Below are 23,107 nucleotides of genomic sequence, written 5' to 3'. Positions count from 1 at the left end.
TGGAAGAGTTGGAAAAATAGAATCATATTTTGGCTGTTAGTTTCCTTGTCAAAAGCTGTCAGATAGACAGCTATTAACCAGGCAATTAGCCTAAAGTTCTCAGATAATGATTAAAACAAATAGAAACAGACCCCCCCCAAAAAACAAAACAAAACAAAAACCAAAACACCTTACATTTTCCTACTGAAATCTTTTGTTCTGAATTTGTTGCTGCTTAAAGAAAACAGCTTTGCCCATAATTCATTGTGCCCTGGATTTATGACACCAATTTGTATGTGGCCGATTAGAAACAAGGCCAAACTGCATTCTTCTTAGATCTATTCAGTTGATAAAGGGCACTTAACTGATTTCTTTCATATAATCTTTAACAAGAACTCATAAGTCACATTAATTATGCCCCAAGAGATGGGAGACCGATGGTAATTCAGATGGGCACCTCTGAAAAGGTTTGTCAGTTTCCTGTCCCATTGTAGCCATATTTTTTGTAAAACCTTAGGGAAAGACTGAAAATCCCCACCAATCTGAGGTTGCATGCGAGTTTTTGCAACATTAACTGGAAAAAACAAGATTCCCAACATGGCACCCAACAGGCCTCTGCAGATAAAATCATTCACCAAAGGAGCACCATGAGTCGTTGCTGTAGGCAGGTGCTCCTTGATGGGACATCGAAGTCCAAAAAAAAAGGACATTGCTCAATCCTTTACGGAAAAGAACGGGCACCAAGCCTCGATAATACTAATTCCATGGCATTTCAGTGCCTTGAAAGCCTGATTAGTGTTTGTAAATTTGTCATGATGCTTGTGGGCTCAAAGCAATGTTTGAACGCTTTCCAATGGACTGAAAATTGCTTCTGTTGTCCCTGCAAGTACTGCAGCCAAGGTTGCAAACTCTGGGGTACTGATATGCTTACGGAGAAGGCAAGATAGATCCTCATACAGACCAGCCAGTGTAGTCGTTTTCTGCATTAATGGGGGAAGGATTCCACCATACAAGTTTCAAAATCCATCCCTCCTCAACTGAAGTACTGAATCCCAGATTTTGATTCCATACAGCCGTTGCCGAAAGAACTGAATGGGAAATGTGACTGCTATATTGAGAGCTGCACGGCTGCCACACAAGTAATGCTTCATTTCGCTAACATTTGCAATATGAGGTGATGTATCTTGCTTTGAAGATGTTAGGATTTGTGACCTCTTTTCATGAGCTTCTGAATCCATCGTGTTGCTTAAGATCTTCTTCAGGAAGGATTTTTTTTTAACCTGAAACACCATGATAACTTTCTCAATTTCTTTCATTGTTACTGGTCTGTTAGGTTCTCTCTTCTGGAGTCAACTTTGATAACTGGATTTCCCATCACCGTGGGCGCCCGTCTCCACGGCCGGTACCTGCCTGCCCGCAGGTTGGCGAGCCTGCAAGCCCGCGAGCCAGAGCCGGCGCAGGCGCAGACCTTGACCAACCCCAGAGCTCAGGGCGGAGCGTGACGCGCTCAATGCCTCCGTGCCCCCTCTCCCTAAACCCGTGGAGAGTCAGGTGACACCGGCCAACTCCTGGCAGCGGTTCGGCGCCACAGGGCAGGTGTAGGGTCACCCATTACACCTGTTGTCAGGCTCTAGGGTTCTGCTTGCTTGATATTACACACTTCTAATCGAAGAGAGCTCTAAATTCTATATTTTCCCCCTGTGTGGTACGTTGGCAACTTACTATCACTGGTAACTTATTTTTTTCTTGAAAAATAAACGTTTGTTGCTGTACAATATTGTGTAAGTTAACAGTGTACAATCTAGTGATTCGCAATTTTTAAAGATTTTACTCTATTTTAGTTCTAAAATATTGGCTGTATTCTACACGTTGAACAATATATCCATATAGCTTGTTTTATACCTAATAATCTGTACCTCTTAATCCCCTACCCCTATATTGCTCCTCTCCCCTTCCCTCTACCCACTGATAACCACTAGTTTGTTCTACATATCTGTGAGTTTGCTTCTTTTTTGTTATATTCATTAGTTTGTTGTATTTTTTAGATTCCATATATAAGTGATATCATACACTATTTGTCTTTCTCTGTCTAATTTCACTTAGCATACTGCCCTGCAAGTCCATCCATGCTGCAAATGGCAAAATTTCATTCATTTTTATGGCTGAGTAGTATTCTATTGTATTTGTACTTTATGATGATAGCCATTCTGACAGGTGTGAGCTGTTATCTCATTATGGTTTTGATTTGCATTTCCATGATGATTGATGGTGTTGAGCATCTTTTCATGTGCCTGTGGGCCATCTGCATTTCCTCCTTGGAAAACTGTCTATTCATTTCTTCTGCCCATTTTTTATTTGGGTTGTTTGTTTTTTGGATATTATGTTGTATGTGCTGTTTTTATATGTTGGATAGTAATCCCTTATTGGTCATATCATTTGCAAATATTTTCTCCCATCAGTAGGTTTTCTTTTCATTTTGCAGATGGTTTCCTTTGCTGTGCAAAAGCTTTCAAGTTTAGTTAGGTCCCATTTGTTTATTTTTGCTTTTATTTCCTTTGCTTTAGGAGACAGATCCAAAAACATATTGCTGTGATTTACATCAGAGAGTGTTCTATGTTTTCTTCTAGGAGTTTTATAGTATCCGGTCTTACATATAAGTCTTTAATCCATTTTGAGTTTATTTTTGTATATGGTGTTAGACAGTGTTCTAAGTTCATTCTTTTGCATGTAGCTGTCCAGCTTTCCCAGCACCAATTACTGAAGAGACTGTCTTTTCTCCATTGTGCATTCTTGCCTCCTTTGTCATAGATTAATTGACCATAAGTGTGTGGGTTTATTTCTGGGCTCTCTATCCTGCTCCATTGATCTATATGTCTGTTTTTGTGCTGGTACCATACTCTTTTGATGCCTGTAGCTTTGTAGTATAGTCCAAAGTCAGGGAGCGTGATTCCTCCAGCTCTGTTCTTCTTTTTCAATACTGTTTTGGCTATTTGGGGTCTTTTGTGTTTGCATACAAATTTTTAAATTATTTGTTCTAGCTCTGTGAAAAATGCCATTGGTATTCTGATAGGAATTGCACTGAATCTGTAGATTGCCTTGGATAGTATGGTCATTTTAACAATATTGATTCTTCCAATCCAAGAACATGGTATATCTTTCCATCTGTTTGTGTCATCTTCAGTTTCTTTCATCAGTGTCTTACAGCTTTCTGAGTACAGGTATTTTGCCTCCATAGGTAGGTTTATTCCTAGGTATTTTATTCTTTGTGATGTGTTGGTAAATGGAATTGTTTCATTAATTTCTCTTCCTGATAGTTCATTGTTAGTGTATAGAAATGCGAGAGAGTTCTGTGTATTAATTTTGTCTCCTGCAAAATTTTACAAAATTCATTGAGGAGCTCTAGTAGTTTTCTGGTGGCATCTTTAGGATTTTCTGTGTATAGTATCATGTCATCTGCAAACAGTGACAGTTGTACTTCTTCCTTTCCAATTTGGATTCTTTTTATTTATTTTTCTTGTCTGATTGCTGTGGCTAGGACTTCCAAAACTATGTTGAATAAGAGTGGTGAGAGTGGGCATCCTTGTCTTGTTCCTGATCTTAGAGGTAATGCTTTCAGCTTTTCACTGTTGAATATTGTATTAGCTATGGGCCATATATAGCCTTTATTATGTATTTTCCCTCTATGCCCACTTTCTGGAGAGTTTTTATCATAAATGGATATTGAATTTATCAAAAGCTTTTTCTGCATCTATTGAGATGATCATATAGTTTTTATTCAATTTGTTAATGTGGTATACCACACTGACTGATTTACAGATATTGAAAGATCCTTGCATCCCTGGGATAAATTGCACTTGATCAGGGTTTATGATCCTTTAAATACAGTGTTGAATTGTATTCAATTTGTTAGTATTTTGTTGAGGATTTTTGCATCTATGTTCATCAGTTATATAGGCCTATAATTTTCTTTTTTTTGTAATAGCTTTGTCTGGTTTTGGTATCAGGGTGGTGCGGGCCTCATACAATGAGTTTGGACTTTCCTTTCTCTGCAGTTTTTTGGAATACTTTGAGAAGGATAAGCATTAACTCTTCTCTAAACATTTAGTAGAATTCACCTGTGAAGCCATCTGGTCCTGGACTTATGTTTGTTAGGAGTTTTTAAATTACTGATTCAATTTCATACTGGTAATTGGTCTGTTCATATTTTCTATTTCTTCCCGGTTCAATCCTGGGAGACTGTACATTTCTAAGAACTTTTCCATTTCTTCTAGGTTGTCCATTTTATTGGTATACGGTTGTTCATAGTAGTCTCTTATGATCCTTTGTATTTCTGCGGTGTTGGCTGTAACTTCTTTTTCATTTCTGATTTTATTGATGTAGGCCCTCTCCCTTTTTTTCTTGATGAGTCTAGCTAAAGGTTTATCAATCTTGTTTATCTGTTCAAAGAACCAGCTTTTAGTTTCATTGATCTTTTCTATTTGTTTAGTCTCTATCTCATTTACTTCTGCTCTGATCTTTATGATTTATCTCATTCTACTAACTTTGGGTTTTGCTTGTTCTTTCTCTGTTCACTCTAAGTGTAAGGTTAGGTTGTTTATTTGAGACTCTTCTTGTGTTCCTGAGGTAAGCTTGTATTGCTATAAACTTCCCTCCTAGAACTGCTTTTACTGCATCCCATAGGTTTTGGATCATTGTGTTTTTGTTTTCATTTGCCTCTAGGTATTATTTGATTTCCTCTTTTATTTCTTCAGTGATCCATTGGTTGTATAGTAGCATATTGTTTAGCCTCCACGTCTGTGTTTTTCACAGGTTTTTTGTTTGGTTGGTTTTTGGTTTTGGGTAGTTGATTTCTAGTCTCAGTGTTGTGGTCAAAGAAGATGTTTGATATAATTTCAACTCTCCAAAATTTACCAAGGCTTGTCTCGTGACCTAGCATGTGATCTATCCTGGAGAATGTTACATGTGCACTTGAAAAGAATATGTATTCTGCTGCTTTTGGATGGAATGCTCTATATATATCAATTGAGTTCGTCTGGTCTAATGTGCCATTTAAGGCCAATGTTTTCTTATTTCTGTATGATCTGTCAACTGGTGTAAATGGGGTGTTAAAGTCCCCCACTATTACTGTGTTACTGTCGTTGCCTTATGTATTTAGGTGCTCCTGTGTTGGGTGCATATATATTTACAATTGTTATATCTTCTTGGATTGATCGTTATGCAGTGTCCTTCTTGTTACAGTCTTTATTTTAAAGTCTATTTTGTCTGAAATAAGTATTGTTATTCTGGCTTTCTTTTGACTTCCATTTGCATGGAATATCTTTTTCCATACCCTCACTTTCTGTCTGTGTGTGTCTCTAGATCTGAAGTGAATCTCTTCTAGGCAGCATGTATACGGGTCTTGTTTTTGTATCCATTCAGCCACTCTATGTCTTTTGGTTGTAGCATTTAGTCTATTTACATTTACCGTAATTATTGATATGTATGTTGTTATTGCCATTTTGTTAATCGTTTTGGATTTGTTTTTGTAGGTCTTTTTTTCTTTCTTCTTTTGTTCTCTTGTGATTTGATGACTATCTTTAGTGTTATGTTTGGATTGCTTTTTCTTTTTTATGTGTATATTGAGTATAGATTTTTGGTTTGCAGTTACCATGAGGTTTTTGTATAGCAGTCTATATATAATATATACATGATTATTTTAAGTTGTTGATTTCTTAAGTTCAAATGCACTTTAAAAACCCTTCATTTTTACTCTCCTCCCTTCACAATTACTGTTTTTTGTGTGTGTGTGTGTGTTTCATTTGTTTGCTTTTTGGGTTTTTTTTTGTGTGTGTGGTACACGGGCCTCTCACTGTTGTGGCCTCTTCCGTTGCAGAGCACAGGCTCCGGACGCGCAGGCTCAGCGGCCATGGCTCACGGGCCCAGCCGCTCTGTGGCATGGGGGATCTTCCCGGACCGGGGCATGAACCCATGTCCCCTGCATTGGCAGGCAGACTCTCAACCACTGAGCTACCAGGGAAGCCCCACAATTACTGTTTTTGATATCACATTTTACATTTAATTGTTTTGTGTATCCCTTAACTGCTTATTGTGGATATAGGTGATTTTACTTTTGTCTTTTAACCTCCCTATTAGTTTTGTGTGTGGATGATTTCCTCCCTTTATGGTATGTTTGCTTTTTCTGGTGAGCTTTTTCATTTCATAATTTTCTTATTTCTATTTCTGGCCTTTTCTTTTTTACGTAGAGAAGTTCCTTTAACATTTGTTGTAAAGCTAGTTTCATGGTGCTGAACTCTTTTAGTTTTGCTTTACTGTAAAGCTTTTCATCACTCCATCAAATCTGAAGGAGAGCCTTGCTGGGTAGAGTATTCTTGATTGTAGGTTTTTCCCTTTCATCACTTTAAAAATAGTGTGCCACTCCCTTCTGGCCTGCAGAGTTTCTGCTGGAAAATAAGCTGACAGACTTATGGGAGTTCCCTTATATGTTATTTGTTGTTTTTCTCCTGCTACTTTTAATATTCTCTCTTTATCTTTAATTTTTGTCATTTTAATTACAATGTGTCTTGGTGTGTTCCTCTTTGAGTTAATCCTGTATGGGATTCTCTGTGCTTTCTGGACTTGGGTAACTGTTTCCTTTCCCAGGTTAGGAAGGTTTTCAGCTATTATGTCTTAAAATGTGTTCTCAGCCCCTTTCTCTCCCTCTCCTCCTTCTGGGACCCCTAAAATGTGAATATTGGTGTGCTTGATGTTGTCCCAGAGGTTTCTTAAACTGTCCTCCTTTCTTTTTGTTCTTTTTTCTTTTTTCTGTTCATCAGCAGTGATTTCTACTACTCTGTCTTGAGCTCACTGATCTGTTCTTCTGTATCATTTAGTCTACTGTTGATTCCTTTTAGTGTATTTTTCATTTCATTTATTGTATTCTACATCTCTGTTTGGTTGTTCTTTATATTTTCTAAGCTTTTGTTTAAAACTTCTAACTTCTGGGCTTCCCTGGCGGCGCAGTGGTTGAGAGTCTGCCTGCCGATGCAGGGGACACGGGTTCGTGCCCCAGTCCGGGAAGATCCACCATGCCGCAGAGCGGCTGGGCCCGTGAGCCATGGCCGCTGAGCCTGCGCATCCGGAGCCTGTGCTCCGCAATGGGAGAGGCCACAACAGTGAGAGACCCACGTCCCAGAAAAAAAAAAAAACTTCTAACTTCTCACACTGGGCATCCATTCCTCTCTTGAGTTGTTCGATCACCTTTACAATCATTACTCTGAACTCTTTCTTGCGTAGATTGCCTGTCTCCACTTCACTTAGTTCTTCTTCTGGGGTTTTATCTTGTTCCTTTATCTGGAACATGTTCCTCAGCCACCTCATTTTGTCTAAGTTGCTATTTGTACTTTTCTGTATGTAGTAGGGTTAGTAATGCTTCTCATCCTTGGAGAAGTGGCCTCCTATAGGAGACATCCTATGCGTCCCAACATTGCATTCCCCTCTCATCACCCAAGCTGTTTGCTCTAGGGATCTCCCCTAAGAGGGATGCGTGGGTCCTTCTGTTGTGGTGGGCTGACTGTGTGGGTGGTCTTGTAGTCTTGGTTGGCCCCTAGCCCAGTTGCTTGTCAGGCCCTGCCTTGTGCAGACACTGCTGGCTGCTGTTTAGCAGGGCTTGGTCACGAAGCAGATGACTGCAGAGCCCCAGGTGGGGCCCAGGGCTAGTGCTGGCTCCCTGGAGGGCGGAGTCAGGGACCAGAAGACTCCAGGCCTGTTGCCCTCCCACTGGTGGGTGAGTCGGCACCTGAGGTTACTGCCGGACTGTTGGCGGGCAGAGCCAAGTCCTGAGTCTGGCTGTAGGACTCAGGGGTCTCAGAGCTGGTGTCATATCAGTTTTGGTGAGGGGGCCGGTTCCTGACCCAGGTGGGCATGGGGTCTGGGGTGTCCTGAAGGTTGTGTTGGCCTCCTATGAACTGGGCTGGGGCCCAGCTGGTCCTAGGGTAGGGTCTGGCCTGCTGCGGGCTGGCTGGGTCCGCAGGCTGGGATTGTGGTTTTCTTGTATCTGGTGTCTGCCCCCTGGTGGGTGAGGCTAGTCTGGAGGCTTGTGCAGGCTTCCTGGAGGGCAGGGCAGGTGCCAGCCCACTGGTGGGTGGAGCTGGGCCTTGTCCTTCTAGTTGGCAGGGCCATGTCTAGAGGTGGCTGTGGGCTAAGGAAGATTTAGGGCAGTGTGTCTGCTGATGGGTGGGGCTGTGTCCCCACCCAGTTAGTTGTTTGGCCTGAGGTATCCCAGCACTGGCGACTATAAGCGGTTGGGGGAGCCAGGTCTTGGACTAATGAGCTAGAGTGAAGATCCCAAGATGGTAGCCACCAGCTCCCAAATATGGCTGCCACCAGTGTCTATGTCCCCAGAATGAGTCACAGCCACTCCCTGCCTCTCCAGGAGACTCTCCAAGACCAGCAGGTAGGTCTGGCCCAGGCTTCTATCAAATTACTGCTTTTCCTCTGGGTCCCAGTGTGTATAGGATTTTGTGTGCACCCTTTAAGAGTGAAGTCTTCCCCCAGAGCTTTTGGACTCCTGAAATTAAGCCCCACTGGCCTTCAAAACTGAATGCTCTGGGGGCTCATCTTCCCCATTGCAGGACCCCTGGGCTGGGGAGCCAGACCTGGGGCTCAGAACTCCCACTCTTGTGGGGGGACCTCTGCGATATAACTATTCTTCATTTATGGGCCACCAACCTGGAGGTATGGGACTTGATTATATCGCAAGTCTGCTCCTCTTACCCACCTGGTTGTGGTTCCTTCTTTATGTCTTCAGTCGTAGAAGATCTTTTCTGGTAGGTTCTGGTCGATTTCATCGATGGTTATTTTGCAGATAGTCGTGATTTTGTTGTGCTCGTGAGAGGAGGTGAGCTCAGGGTCTTTCTACTCTGCCTTCTTAGCCAATCTCCTCCTAAATTCTATATTTCTTTTTTTTTTTTTTTTCTAAATTCTATATTTCTTGACTTCAGTCTCAGTAGCATAAAAAGTTTTTTCTGGAAGAAGTTTAATTACAATAACTTGCCCCTGGTGCCGATGTTGATGCCCAGCGTTGCAGCTTTAGAACTTGTTTTATTAACTCATCCATGAATTAATATGTTTCCCATGCATTGCATTCACACAAGACTGGTTTGTAAGCCATCAATGCTAATTTATTAATGTTAACAGAAGATAAAATATTTGTAGTAAACCATGATCGTGGCCTCGATATTAGAACTATTAGATCTGGAGAAGCCAAATTAGAGAGCAATACTGCAAGGTAAGCCTGAGGACAAAAGAAAGGAGGGTGAGGGAATTTTCTGGATCTCTGTGATGCCATAAGAAGGCGTGGGAAGTTTCTGTAGAGGAAAGGAAGCCGAGGTTCTGTCGTCTTCTCTCTGGCAAGTGGAGATAGGACAGCTGCTGACAGGGCACTGACTCAGCCTCAGTAATAACACTGCTTCTCTCCTTCTGCTGTGTGGTAGCCATTTAATAAGAATTTTTATCTCGTTGCACTTATTTGTTCAATAAACATTTCTGAAGTATGAGCGTGGTAATTGCAGTGGGTATTAGGACTACAGTGTTGAGTAAGGCATGAACCTGCTTCTCACCTGCAGTGATAATGTAAAATATATAGAAAGTGGACTAGATTATATCTCTAGAAGACCCCACTCTCTGCTTTCTTTACTTCGCCCTCCAGGGACCCCACATGGATGGTTATGCCAACTGGTTCTACCACACATTCTTGGATTTAGATGCCATTGGGCTCCCAGTGGTCTTCAGAAATCTATTTACCCATGTCTGGTGGACTCTGTACCTCATTCCCCAGCAGCTACTTCAATCCTTTCCCTTATTCTCAAAACCCAACACCTGCCCCATCCTGGCGTCTGGTGACCTCACTTTCTATTCTCTTGAGAAGTGTGAGCTGCCCACTGAGAACGCCTTCAGCTTCCTGCCTGTGTGCATCAAGATGTCTCTGTATCCACACTTCCCATTTCATCCTTCTCCCCTGTGTTGAGGAAAGACATATACCTCCTTTCTTCTGAGGTTCCTCCTCTACTTCAATGCCATCCTTTTTGCAACTTTTTGCAGACTTGATCCATCAACCACTCCTTCTAACCTCCATCCTCAATCTATACTTATCCCCGGTTCCTTCTCCTCGGTCTACAAACATTCCCATCTACCCCACCCCAAGAAAGAAAATGCTTCCCTCAATCCTACTACTCCTCAGCATTACCAGTCTTGCTTCTCCTCAAATGATTTAAAGTGGTATATACTTACAAGCCCCCAGTATTTCAGTCAGTAGTATCCTTGGGGTCCTCTTCCTTTCAATGTTTCTTCATTCTCTTGCCCTTCCCAACCACTACTCCTTCTTCCCCCGAGGTTCTCTACCTTCTCTCCTGAAATAGTTTCCTTTGCTGGGCATCTCAAACCTCATGGCTCCCTAATCGTCTCTGTGCTGTCACCTCTCAGATTAGGGTCACTACACCTCACCTCTCTCTAGCTGCTGACCTACATTGCCAATGCACATTTCTACTTGAATGGCTTGCCAAGCACCTTAAACTCAATCCAAGCCAATTCATCATTGTCCCACCAAACCAGTTCTTCCTGCTGCTCTCTTTACCTTGGTTTGACACCGTCGTCCTTCCAAGCACCCTTTCTTTCCCTTGTTGTTCACATTTGAGCAGTTTTTAAGACCTATAAATGCTGCCTCAATCATAACTCGTTATACACTGTCATTCCTCTCAGATCCCGGGGCCAACACCCTTGTTCAGTCCATCATAGTGGTCTCATTATTTAAATAGCATCCTAGTTAGTCTCCTTCACTCTAGTCTCTTCCTTTTTTTTTTTTTTAAATTATTTATTTATTTGTTTTTGGCTGTGTTGGGTCTTCGTTTCTGTGCGAGGGCTTTCTCCAGTTGTGGCAAGCGGGGGCCACTCTTCATCGCGGTGCATGGGCCTCTCACTATCATGGCCTCTCTTGTTGCGGAGCACAGGCTCCAGACTAGTCTCTTCCTTTTAAGACGCCCGTTCCTCCAAAGATATGAAGTTAATCTTTTAAATCAAGGCAGAATCATGTCACTTCCTGGTCCAAAAAATATCAGTAGGTCCCTATTGTCCACCAAGTGAAGGATAAACTCCATGGTATGGAATCCAAGTCCTTTCTAGTATGGCTTCAAATACTTTCTGACCTTACCTCATTCTAACTTCTATACCCTATTTTCCATTCAAAACTGACTACTTACTGGACTCCAAACCTTTGCTTATACTGTGTCCTACCTCAAATGTCTTATCGTTTTACCCTATCAAGCCCATCAAAATCTTAATCATCATTCATAACCCAATTAAACAATGGCAGAGGACCCAAACAGATATTTTTCCAAGAAGACATACAAATGGTTAATAGGTGTGTGAAAAGATTAATCATCAGGGAAATGCAAGTCAAAACCACAGTGAAATATTACCTCACACCTGTTAGAATTACTATTATCAAAAAGAGAAGGGAGGGGCTTCCCTGGTGGCGCAGTGGTTAAGAATCTGCCTGCCAATGCAGGGGACGTGGGTTCAAGCCCTGGTCCAGAAAGATCCCACATGCTGCGGAGCAACTAAGCCTGTGAGCCACAACTACTAAGCCTGTGCTGTAGAGCCCACGAGCCACAACTACTGAAGCCCATGTGCCTAGAGCCTGTGCTCCGCAACAAGAGAAGCCACAGCAATGAGAAGCCGGCGCACTGCAACAAAGAGTAGCCCTTGCTCACCACAACTAGAGAAAGCCTTCATGCAGCAACGAAGACCCAACACAGCCAAAAGTAAAGAAATAAAATAATTTTTTTTTTTTAAAGGCAAGGGAATTCCATGGTGGTCCAGTGATTAGGACTCCACACTTCCACCGCAGGGGGCACGTGTTCAGTCCCTGGTGGGGAAACTAAGATCTTGCATGCCACAGGGCAAGGCAGAAAAAAAAAAAAAAAAAGGCAAGAGATAAGTGATGGGAAGGATGTGGAGAAAAGAGAACCCTGTTGGTGGGAATGTTAACTGGTACAGCCACTATGGAAAATATTATGGAGGTTCCTCAAAAAATTGAAAATAGAACTATCATACAATCTAGCAATCCCCTTTCTGGTTATATACCCAAAGGAAATGAAATCCATATCTTGAAGAGATAGCTTCATCAGTTATTCACAATAACTAAGATATGGATACAACCTAAGTGTCTGTCAATAGATGAATGGATAAAGAATATATGTAGTTCATCCATAAAAAAGAAGAAAATCTTGCCATTTGTGACAACATAGATGAAGCTGGAGGACATTATGATAAGTAAAATAAACCAGGAACTGAAAGACAAACTATATGGTATCACTTATATTTGAAATGTAAAAAAGTTGATCTCATGCAAGCAGAGAGGAGTATGGTGGTTGCTAGGGGCTGAGGGGTGGGGGAATAGGGAGATGTTGGTCAAAGAGTACAAACTCTCAGTCATAAGGTAAATAAGTTCTGGGGATCTAATGTACAACATGGTGAAAATAGTTAATAATACGGTATTGTATTCTTGAAAATTGCTTTTAAAATGGTACTTGGGGCTTCCCTGGTGGCACAGTGGTTAGGAATCCACCTGTCAATGCTGGGGACACGGGTTCGAGCCCTGGTCTGGGAAGATCCCACGTGCCGTGGAGCAGCTAAGCCTGTGCGCCGCAGCTACTGAGCCCACGTGCCACAACTACTGAAGCCCGTGCACCTTCAGCCTGTGCTCCGCAGCAAGGGAAGCCACAACAATGAGAAGCCCGTGCACCGCAACAAAGAGTAGCTCTCGCTCGCCACAACTAGAGAAAAGCCCACGTGCGGCAATGAGGACCAATGCAGCCAAAAATAAAAACAAATAAATTTATATTAAAAAAATAATAAAATGGTACTTATGTGAGATGACTGATGTTCTGACTTGACCGTGGTAATTATTTCACAATGTATATTGAATCATCATGCTATACACCTTACGTATATCAATTTTGACTTGTCACTTATGCCTCAATAAAGCTGGAAAAATTATTTTTCTCCCTAAAAATTTTTTTCACCATCATTCAAATTTTAGTTCATATTCACTGCTTCCTTGAAGCATTGCCAGATTTTTCCATTAGGAAGCTCTCTTCTTCTTGTTTGGAGCTTCTCTGGAACCTATTACAATTTACCTAGTAACAAGACAGAAAAATGTGCATCTTACCTCGGCTCCTCAATTGTAAGTAGGCTTATGTTTGACCTATCTTTGCATCTCCCCATACAGTGCCTCATACAAAGTATGGTTCCCATCACTAAGAACACTGCTCAGTTCAGCTGAATTTTTTCTTTCTATATCAAGACTTTTTTTTTTTTTTTTGGACTGCGTTGGCCTTCATTGCTGCACGCAAGCTTTCTTTAGTCGTGACGAGTGAGGGCTACTCTTCGTTGTGGTGCATGGGCTTCTCGTTGCGGAGGCTTCTCTTGTTGCTGAGCATGGGCTCTAGGGTGCTTGGGCTTCAGTAGTTGTGGTTTGAAGATTCAGTAGTTGTGGCTCGTGGGCTCTAGAACACAGGCTCAGTAGCTGTGGTGTACGGGCTTAGTTGCTCCACAACATGTGGGATCTTCCCAGACCAGGGCTCGAACCCACGTGCCCTGCATTGGCTGCAGTACGCGGGCCTCTCACTGTTGTGGCCTCTCCCGTTGTGGAGCACAGGCTCCAGATGCACAGGCTCAGCAGTCATGGCTCACGGGCCCAGCCGCTCCGCGGCATGTGGGAACTTCCCGGACCGGGGCATGAACCCGTGTCCCCTGCATCGGCAGGCGGACTCTCAACCACTGCGCCACCAGGGAAGCCCCCAAGACTTTTTTTTGATAAAGGGAACAGTAGATTGATTTACCCTCTGGAAGAAGTCCCTTGTCCTGTGGCAGACCATCAACAAACAGCTCACTGACTGGCACCAGACCACAGACCACACTTCTGGTAGTACTGCCCTGGGTCACAGTACCTTCCAATACATATTTTAAATGAATAAGTACTCTGGTCACTGGGCAGTCTTACTCTTCTCTATTAAAAGTCATTACCAGTAATCTTATTGACGAACTAAATACTTTTCACTTAGTGTCACCTGCTAGTTCCTATCTATCTGTATTAGTTTCCTGTAATTTTTTTCATTGCTTCTTGATATAGAGTCTTTCACCTTGGCAAGTTAACGTGAAGATATCAAATATAATACACAGAGAAAGAAAACTTCTGGATTAGCAGATTAAGGACCTCTGCAAGCCTACATCTCCACAAAAGCAATAAAAACACTGCCAGAAAATGGTCAAAATCAACTTTTCAGACCTCTGGAATTTAAGCGAAGGCTTGCAACAATCCAAGAAGCATTAATTCAAGAAAAATGGCTGAATCTCGGTGAGAACAGCAAGCTTTGCGGTGTTTTAACTGCCCTTCCTCCACCCACCTCTTTCCAGCTCCACAGCAGCCTTTAAAACCAACAGCCTTGCAATTGCGTTAACCATGAAAACCAGTAGTCTGGCAACCAACCCAGTCTATCATAATGGGCTCAGAGCTCCCAATAATGCCCCATTCCCAGAGAACTGCATTATTTGACCTGTCTGGAAGTTCCCTGGAAACACTCACAAGAGTTTATCTTTATTTGACCTAATTCAGAGCTTGTTCAGTGAGAATAGCCTTTCCCCAGGGGCATTTGTTGAAAATAACCAGCAATTTTTAAATTTGTCAGCTGCCTAAAGTAGTACTAATAGCTGGGCAAATGAGAAGCTGACCAAAAAACTTGAAAAGCTGAATAATGAAATGTCCATAGGGACTTTGAAAACCTCCAAAATATTCTTGGGAATCTAAAGGCATAGGCCAGTGCAGAACTGTGTACGTGCTCAGGAAAGACTGAGAAGGCCCTGATCTCTCACGTATGAGAACCTTGAGGCTCTGTACAACCCAGAAGGGAAAATTAAGGCAGAATTGTAAACGGCCTTCTGGAACATTGAAAACGTGCCCTGATGTGCACACAGAGCCCTTAAGCAAAGCTGGGAGACTTAATGGTTCAAGGCACTTAAGAAAATCTCAGACCAGTCATTAACAGACCAAGGATTCCATATTCAGAAAAACTATACTTCAAAAAAATGTAGGAGCAGGGCTTCCCTGGTGGCGCAGTGGTTGAGAGTCCGCCTGCTGATGCGGGGGACATGGGTTCGTGCCCCGGTCCGGGAAGATCCCACATGCCGCGGAGCGGCTGGGCCCGTGAGCCATGGCCGCTGAGCCTGCGCATCCGGAGCCTGTGCTCCGCAATGGGAGAGGCCACAACAGTGAGAGGCCCGCGTATCACATAAAAAAAAAAAAAAAAAAAAAGTAGGAGCAATTAAGACATTCCCAGATAAACAAAAAATTAGGAGAATGCATTTTTCAGCAAACCTGCTTTACAAGAAATTTGAAAGGGTCCTTTAGACTGAAATGAAAGAATACTTTTGTTTTAAACTTCTCAATAAGTTTAAGTTTAAACTTAATTGAAATCATATAAAGTATGTTCCCCACACACAGTGGAATTAAATTAGAAATTGTAACAGAAGTAAATTTGGGGGCTTCCCTGGTGGCGCAGTGGTTAAGAATCCGCCTGCCAACACAGGGTACATGGGTTCAAGCCCTGGTCTGGGAAGATCCCACATGCCGCGGAGCAAGTAAGCCCATGTGCCACAACTACTGAGCCTGCGCTCTAGAGCCTGCGAGCCACAACTACTGAGCCCACGTGCTGCAACTACTGAAGCCTGTGCGCCTAGAGCCCATGTTCCACAACAAGAGAAGCCACCGCAATGAGAAGCCCGCACACCGCAACAAAGAGTAACCCCCACTCGCCACAACCAGAGAAAGCCCATGCGCAGCAACAAAGACCCAACACAGCCAAAATTAATTAATTAATTAATTAAAAAAAAAAACAAGTGTTGTTTGAATTTAAAAAAAAAAGAAGTAAATTTGGGGAATTCACAAATATGTGGAAATTAGGCAACTCACTTCTAAATAACCTATGGGTCAAAGAATAAAAAAACAAGGAAAAAGTAGAAAATACTTTGAAATGAATGAAAATGAAAAATAAAACATAAACTTACAGGATGCAGGTAGAGCAATGCCTAGAGGGAAATTTATAGCTGTAAGTGCCTTTATTAAAAAAGAAGAGTGATCTCAAAGCAATAACCTAAACTTTCACCTTAAGAAACTAGAAAAAATGAGCAAACTAAACCCAAAGCAAGCAGAAAGTAGTATGTAATGGACCTTAGAGCAGAAATAAATGAGATAGAGAATAGAAAAAATAATAGAGAAAATCAATGCAACCAAAACTTGGCTTTTTGAAAAGACAAAATTGACAGACCTTCAGTTAGACTGACAAAAGAGCTCAAATTACTAAATCAGCAATGAGAGGGGACATTATTGCTGACCTTACAGAAATAAAAGGAATTATAAGAGAATATAATGAACAATTATATGTCAACATAGATAACTAAATGAAACAGAAAAATTCTTAGAAAGACAAATATAAGTTATCAACAAAATGGTGCTATATTTATTTGCCTGTCCAAAAACACATATTTCCAAATACAAACTGAAAATTAAGGAAGGAGATAGAACATTTTGAATATTGCTGAATGAGTCTGTCATATGCCTTCTTTTATTTCTTTATTTTGTTCTTAGGTTCCCCTCTAAACGTACAAGTGATTATCTAAATAGGATTAATGAAGGAGAGTTGAAGAACCTTGCCTCTTCTTTTAAATGTCCTCAGAAGGACCCCTCATTATATAAGTATAAATGAACAAATGTATTATTTGTTTCCAGAAGAGCAGTGCAACCCACAAGCTTGAGGAAATGGAAGACTTTCTCACCATGATGAACTATGACATTGTATAACAGGCTCTGCTAACACAAGCTGTAATTACTGGATGACCCAGTATTAGGTATGCACTTAAGAACTTACAAATTACGACCTGCACCAGCAGGCAAAGCCTTACACACACCCCTGTTTATGAGCTTTTAGCAACCATTTACAAATCTGTGTATTTATTAAGTTTGTGGGATGCTGTAGCCTGCTTTTTTCAGTAGGATAAAAAAGGTTTATACAATTGTTTGGTAAATATCCAACCTCATAATTTTTCATCATCTGGTAAACTGTTTCATATACTGGTGCTAAATTTTCAGATGGTAGTAAGGCAAAGTTTCTATTGATCCATTTAATATTTATTAGAGAATCTTTTTTTTTAATTTATTGAAGTATAGTTTGAAAGCAGGAGCTACTAGGTACATAAAATTCCTGAGAACTAAGATCCTTAGTACTTGAGAAAGAACCTTGATTGAGCAAATGTCAGGAAAGACCTTTTAAGACCCCGTGTGAGTCATTAAGACAGAGTTGTGTTTGGAGCCCATCAACAAGCACCAAATACCATGTTCTTGCTGGACACAATAGCAATGTCTCAGGAAATCTATTTGTATTTACCTGGTCCTACACAGCCCAATAAAATAGCCACCAGCCACATTTAGCTACTGAGCACTTGAAATGTGGCTAGTCCTAATTAAGATGGGGTAGAAGTATAAAACACACACTGTATTCCAAAGACTTAGTACCAGAAAGGTGTAAACAATCTCAGTTATTTTAATATTGATTATATGTTGAAATATTGTGAGTGTATTAGGCTGAGTAAAATATATTATTAAAATTAATTTCACCTGTTTCTTTTTACTTTTTAAATGTGGCTACTAAAAAAATTCAAATTTACATGCGTGACTCACACTGAATTTTTTTTCTGGACAGTGAAGACCTAATGTGTTACAGACAACTTGACATTTCCAAAGCGAGAAGGCTGAAATTAACATCACAGATAGCAAGAACCCCAGAAATGCCTGCAGAAATCTTCCTGAAAATTCATCACAGAACTCTTTTGGAGAATGGAGTCAGGTTTTATCCATCATCTCTTTTTTTTTGCAGTAAGCGGGCCTCTCACTGTTGTGGCCTCTCCCGTTGCGGAGCACAGGCTCCTGACGCGCAGGCTCAGCGGCCATGGCTCACGGGCCCAGCCGCTCCGCGGCATGTGGGATCCTCCCGGACTGGGGCACGAACCCGTGTCCCCTGCATCGGCAGGTGGACTCTTCAACCACTGTGCCACCAGGGAAGCCCTATGCAGCATCTCTTAATGCTGGCAGCATTCAGAAGACTGAAGAGGTAGTTAGTAGGTTAAAAAACAAACACACAGACAAACAAACCAGGCTACTGTATAAAAGATGCCCAGGCCTGGATCTAATTTTAATTTGAGTCAGTCCCTGGAAAGGATGTTTGATAATGTTCTAGTTAGTGGCCTAATGACCAACTTTGCCCGATTACCTGCCTCGATGCTTCAGTGCCATATTTATGGGCTTCTTCATTTCATTCAATCACTTATTTCAAATAGTGATTGACAAGTGGAGAAAGGCCCCAAGGCACCCCTGACCCATATGAGAGCCATTCTGGAGCCACTGTGGCTTAGATTTAGACTCAGAGGAGCCTAGAGAGATCTCTTCTCAGGAGCCACCTGGAATTTTCTGCTTTGAGTAGCATCCCATAGAAGTTCACCCTGGGGCAGGCGCGCCTCCAGGGCCTCTACCACCCACCTGGGGTCAGTCGGGCAGAGCCTTTGACACACGCCCCAGGGAGCCTAGCAAAGCTCTGTCCTTTGTTCCTCCAGGGGTCAAGCCCTGTGCTCCTTCCTCAATGCACTCCTACACACCCCAAACCGAACCAGGAAGACTTTACAGACTTGGCAACCCAGGTTTCATTTAAGCTTGTAATATTTATTTTACTACCAATAAAGTCAAGCAAGTGCATTAAAGAAAATGTCTAAAATAGAGGACAGAGTTTTAAAAATCATAGTGAAATCAATCTAAATTCAGAAAATTCACTTACAGTAGTACCGACCACAAAAACAACTACTAACAATTATGTGATTGCCAGTCAAGTCCTTTTTTAGACATACTTGGGTTGTGTCAAAGTGAATATGTCTTTTAAATTTTTAGTAAGTTATTATTTATTCGTTCATTCATCTATCATCATGACTATCTGGGTCTACAAATCTAAAAGCCACAGCCCCTGCCATCAAGAAGGTCCTTTGTCTAGGAAAAGGGGTTTAAACTTCTTTAGAAACTTTTTTTTTTGAATCTCAACAGAATTCCAATATGTATCTAATCCACACAGAAATCAGATAAGTGATGCTTTTTTAAAAATTTTTATTGGAGTATAGTTGCTTTACAATGTTGTATTAGTGTCTACTGTACAGCAAAGTGAATCAGTTATACGTATACATATATCCCCTCTTTTTTGGATTTCCTTCCCATTTAGGCCACCACAGAGCATTGAGTAGAGTTCCCTGTGCTATACAGCAGGTTCTCATTAGTTATCTATTTTATACCTAGTATCAATAGTGTCTGCATGTCGATCCCAATCTCCCAATTCATCTTACCTCCCCCCCATAAGTGATGCTTTAGCCGCAGAACCTAATTTCATAATTTCAAATTGGCAATATCTATTTTGAAATACTAGTTTGTTTGTTCTCCTCTCTATGCCCACATCACCCCACACTCTCCTCGGCTCAAGCAGGTCCAGGGCTTGGTTTTCCTTTGCCTCAGAAAGCTTTGCAGAACAGACAACAGAAGCTGTTCCAAGGCTCTTCCACCCTTTGAAGCGGTCCTCACCAGTGTTACACAAAGAGTGGTCCCTGACGAGCTGTGTGCTTGTTAGAAGTGTGAATCCATGGGTCCCACCTGGTCTCTGGAATCAGGATCTTTGAGGGTGAGACCCAGGAAATTCTTGCAACAGCTTCCTCAGGCGATGAGCACACACAGTACGGTGAGAGAGCCAGTGGTTAGAGGAAGTTTCCAGAGGCAGAGGAGAGGAAGGCGGAAGGCAGGGAACAGCCTCCAGGGCTGGACCCAGGAAGATGTTGAGACTTAGGTGAGGTGGCCTCGGGTTCCCTGCCAGCCAAGCCTCCCTGCCCTCCGTGATAGGCAGGGAAGCAGTGTGTGAACGGACTTCAAGGCACCAGCAGAGACCTTGACAGTGAGGGTCAGTGTGTCCACAGTGGACTGCTCATCGGGGCTCCTACTCAGTGCAGCCCTGGATTCTGGACCTCACTGGAGCCCGCTGCATTTTTCTGAGCGCCTGTGCAGACTGAGACCCCCATCCTGGGACCACAGGCTGATTGACTGATGGCTGTGACTCAATTTGGAAAACTGCGCTTGGGCTCCAGGAGCCACATCTCCTGCCTAGGGTCCAACCTGAAAGCAGAATTGGGGTTTGGGGAGGACGTGGGGAAAGCGACGAGGATTCCCCAAATACTTATTCCCTAATTTCCACATATTTGTGAATTCCCCAAATTTACTTCTTTTTTTTTTTAAATTCAAACAACACTTGTTTTTTTTTTTAATTAATTAATTAATTAATTTTGGCTGTGTTGGGTCTTTGTTGCTGCGCATGGGCTTTCTCTGGTTGTGGCGAGTGGGGGTTACTCTTTGTTGCGGTGTGCGGGCTTCTCATTGCGGTGGCCTCTCCCGTGGCGGAGCACAGGCTCCGGACGCACAGGCTCAGCGGCCATGGCTCACGGGCCCAGCCGCTCCGCGGCATGTGGGATCCTCCCGGTCCGGGGCACAAACCCACGTCCCCTGCATTGCCAGGCGGATTCTCAACCACTGCGCCACCAGGGAAGCCCTGCACTGTTTTTTTGTGCATTTATTTTGTATCCCACAACATTACTGAATCCATTTATTAGTTGTAAGGTTTTTTGGGGTTTTTTTTTTTGCGGTACACAGGCCTCTCACTGTTGTGGCCTCTCCCGTTGCGGAGCACAGGCTCCGGACACGCAGGCTCAGCGGCCGTGGCTCACGGGCCTAGCAGCTCCGTGGCATGTGGGGTCTTCCTGGACCGGGGCAAGAACCCATGTCCCCTGCATCGGCAGGTGGACTCTCAACCACTGCGCCACCAGGGAAGCCCTAGTTGTAAGTTTTTTGATGGATGGAGTCTTTAGGGTTTTCTATGAAAGAGAAGATATTACAACTGATACCACAGAAATACAAAGGATCATAAGAGACTACCAGGAACAGTTATACACCAACAATTGAACAACCTAGAAGAAATGAATGCATTCCTAAAAACATATGACCTACCAAGAGTGAATCATGAAGAAATAAAAAATTCAAACAGACCAATTCCTACGAAGGAGATTGAATCAGTAATCAAACCTCTCGCAACAAACAGAAGTCCAGGGCCTGTCGGCTTCACTGGTGAATTCTATCCAACACTCAAAGAAGAATTAATACCAATCCTTCTCAAACTCTTCCAAAAAATAGAAGAGAAGGGAACTCTTCCAAACTCATTTACAAGGCCAGCATTATCCTGACACCAAAACCACACAAGGACTCCGTTAAGAAAAAAGAAAGCTACAGGCCAATAACCCTGATGAACATAAATGCAAAACTTCTCAATGAACATTAGCAAACCAGGGGCTTCCCTGGTGGCTCAGTGGTTAAGAATCCGTCTGCCAATGCAGGGTATACGGGTTCGAGCCTTGGTCAGGGAAGATCCCACATGCCACGGAGCAACTAAGCCCGTGTGCCACAACTACTGAGCCCGTGTGCCCAGAGCCCGTGCTCCGCAACTAGAGAAACCACCGCAATGAGAAGCCCGTGCACCTCAACAAAGGGTAGCCCTGACTCGCTGCAACTAGAGAAAGCCCACGCACAGCAACGAAGACCCAATGCAGCCAAAAAAAAAAAATTTAGCAAACCAAATTCAACATTACATTAAAGGATCAAGTGGCATTTATTCCGGGGATGCAAGGCTGTTTTAACATCCACAAATCAGGCAGTGTGACACACCGCATTAACAAAATGAAGCCTAAAAATCATATAATCATCTTAAGAGATGCAGAAATAGCTTTTGACAAAATTCAACATTCATTAATAAAAACTCTCAACAAAACAGGCATAGAGGGAACATACCTCATCACAGTGAAGGCCATATATGGCAAGCCCACAGCTAACATCATACTGAAAGGTGAAAAGCTGAAAGCTTTACCCCTAAAATAGGAACAAGACAAGGATGCCCACTCTTGCCACTTTTAGCCAACATAGTATTTGGAAGTCCTAGCTAGAGCAATTAGACAAGCAATTGTTTAATTAGACCACCACCCAAAAGAACAAGGAATTGAAGAATTCTTGCATACCTGAGATTGTAAAATTGTAAACTGAGATACTTCCCCACTACATGCATTATAAAGTCAAAAAATGAGAAAAAGAACCATCTCAGTGAATGCAAAATTCTTTAACGGGGGTAATGATTGACACTTTCTGTCTTTTATCAACCTCACCCTCTAAGGTATTTCTTTATTAGGGATTTCTTTGCACACTTTGAACAAGAAAATCTTCAATCACACTGATAGGTAGTACTAGGTTCATTTATACAGTGTTATTTGAGTGGGGCCTATGCAGAATTACAACTTTCCTGATTAATACTATTTTGAAAAAGTTAAAATATCTGTAGAGGTGAAAAAATCTTTATCCAGATACAGGCCAAAAAAAAAAAAGGGCTATCTAGGTAACACGACTAAAGTCTCTGGTATGAATAAAGTTAACTTTGGTATATTACACATTTAAATAAGTGTTTCTTAATTACAACTTTGAAGTTGGAACTCTATTAAGAATAATATTACAGCTAACGTGGGGGCTCTTGGAAAGGATGTCATATAGTATAAGGATAACGCTACCGCTTATCATTTCGCAAGGGGCAAGTTCAAAATCCAGGTACCAGAAAAAACTGTTTTATGACATTGGGGCAGTGGTCCTCAAATGTGGGTGTGCATCAGTTACCTGGAGGGCTTATCCAAACACAGACAGTTGGGCCCTCTTTGCTCACCGCCCTCCACTCCCCAGTTTAGGATTCAGTAGGTGGAGCCTATTGAACTTTGCAGTTCTAACAAATTCTCAGGTGATGCCAATAATGCTGGTCCAAGGACCACCTTTGATAACCACTAGAACCAACTATGGCTACCCTCTGTTGCTTGCCTTGACCTATGTACTTGCAAAGAGGAAGTACATGCCCCCCTCAAAGGTCTTCTGGGCTCAGGCCAG

General features: G+C 42.3%; 1 pseudogene; it reads right to left on the bottom strand.

Annotated features, from left to right (window-relative positions):
* Positions 1-353: 353 nt before the first annotated feature.
* On the bottom strand, positions 354-1,247 carry LOC112399058 (solute carrier family 25 member 51-like; annotated as a pseudogene).
* Positions 1,248-23,107: the final 21,860 nt, after the last annotated feature.

This window comes from Neophocaena asiaeorientalis, unplaced genomic scaffold (genome assembly GCF_003031525.2).
Source record: "Neophocaena asiaeorientalis asiaeorientalis breed wild unplaced genomic scaffold, Neophocaena_asiaeorientalis_V1.1 scaffold114, whole genome shotgun sequence".
Taxonomy (NCBI): domain Eukaryota; kingdom Metazoa; phylum Chordata; class Mammalia; order Artiodactyla; family Phocoenidae; genus Neophocaena; species Neophocaena asiaeorientalis.
Note: the sequence above shows the minus strand (reverse complement) of the source record. Positions and strands in the feature narration are given on the sequence as shown.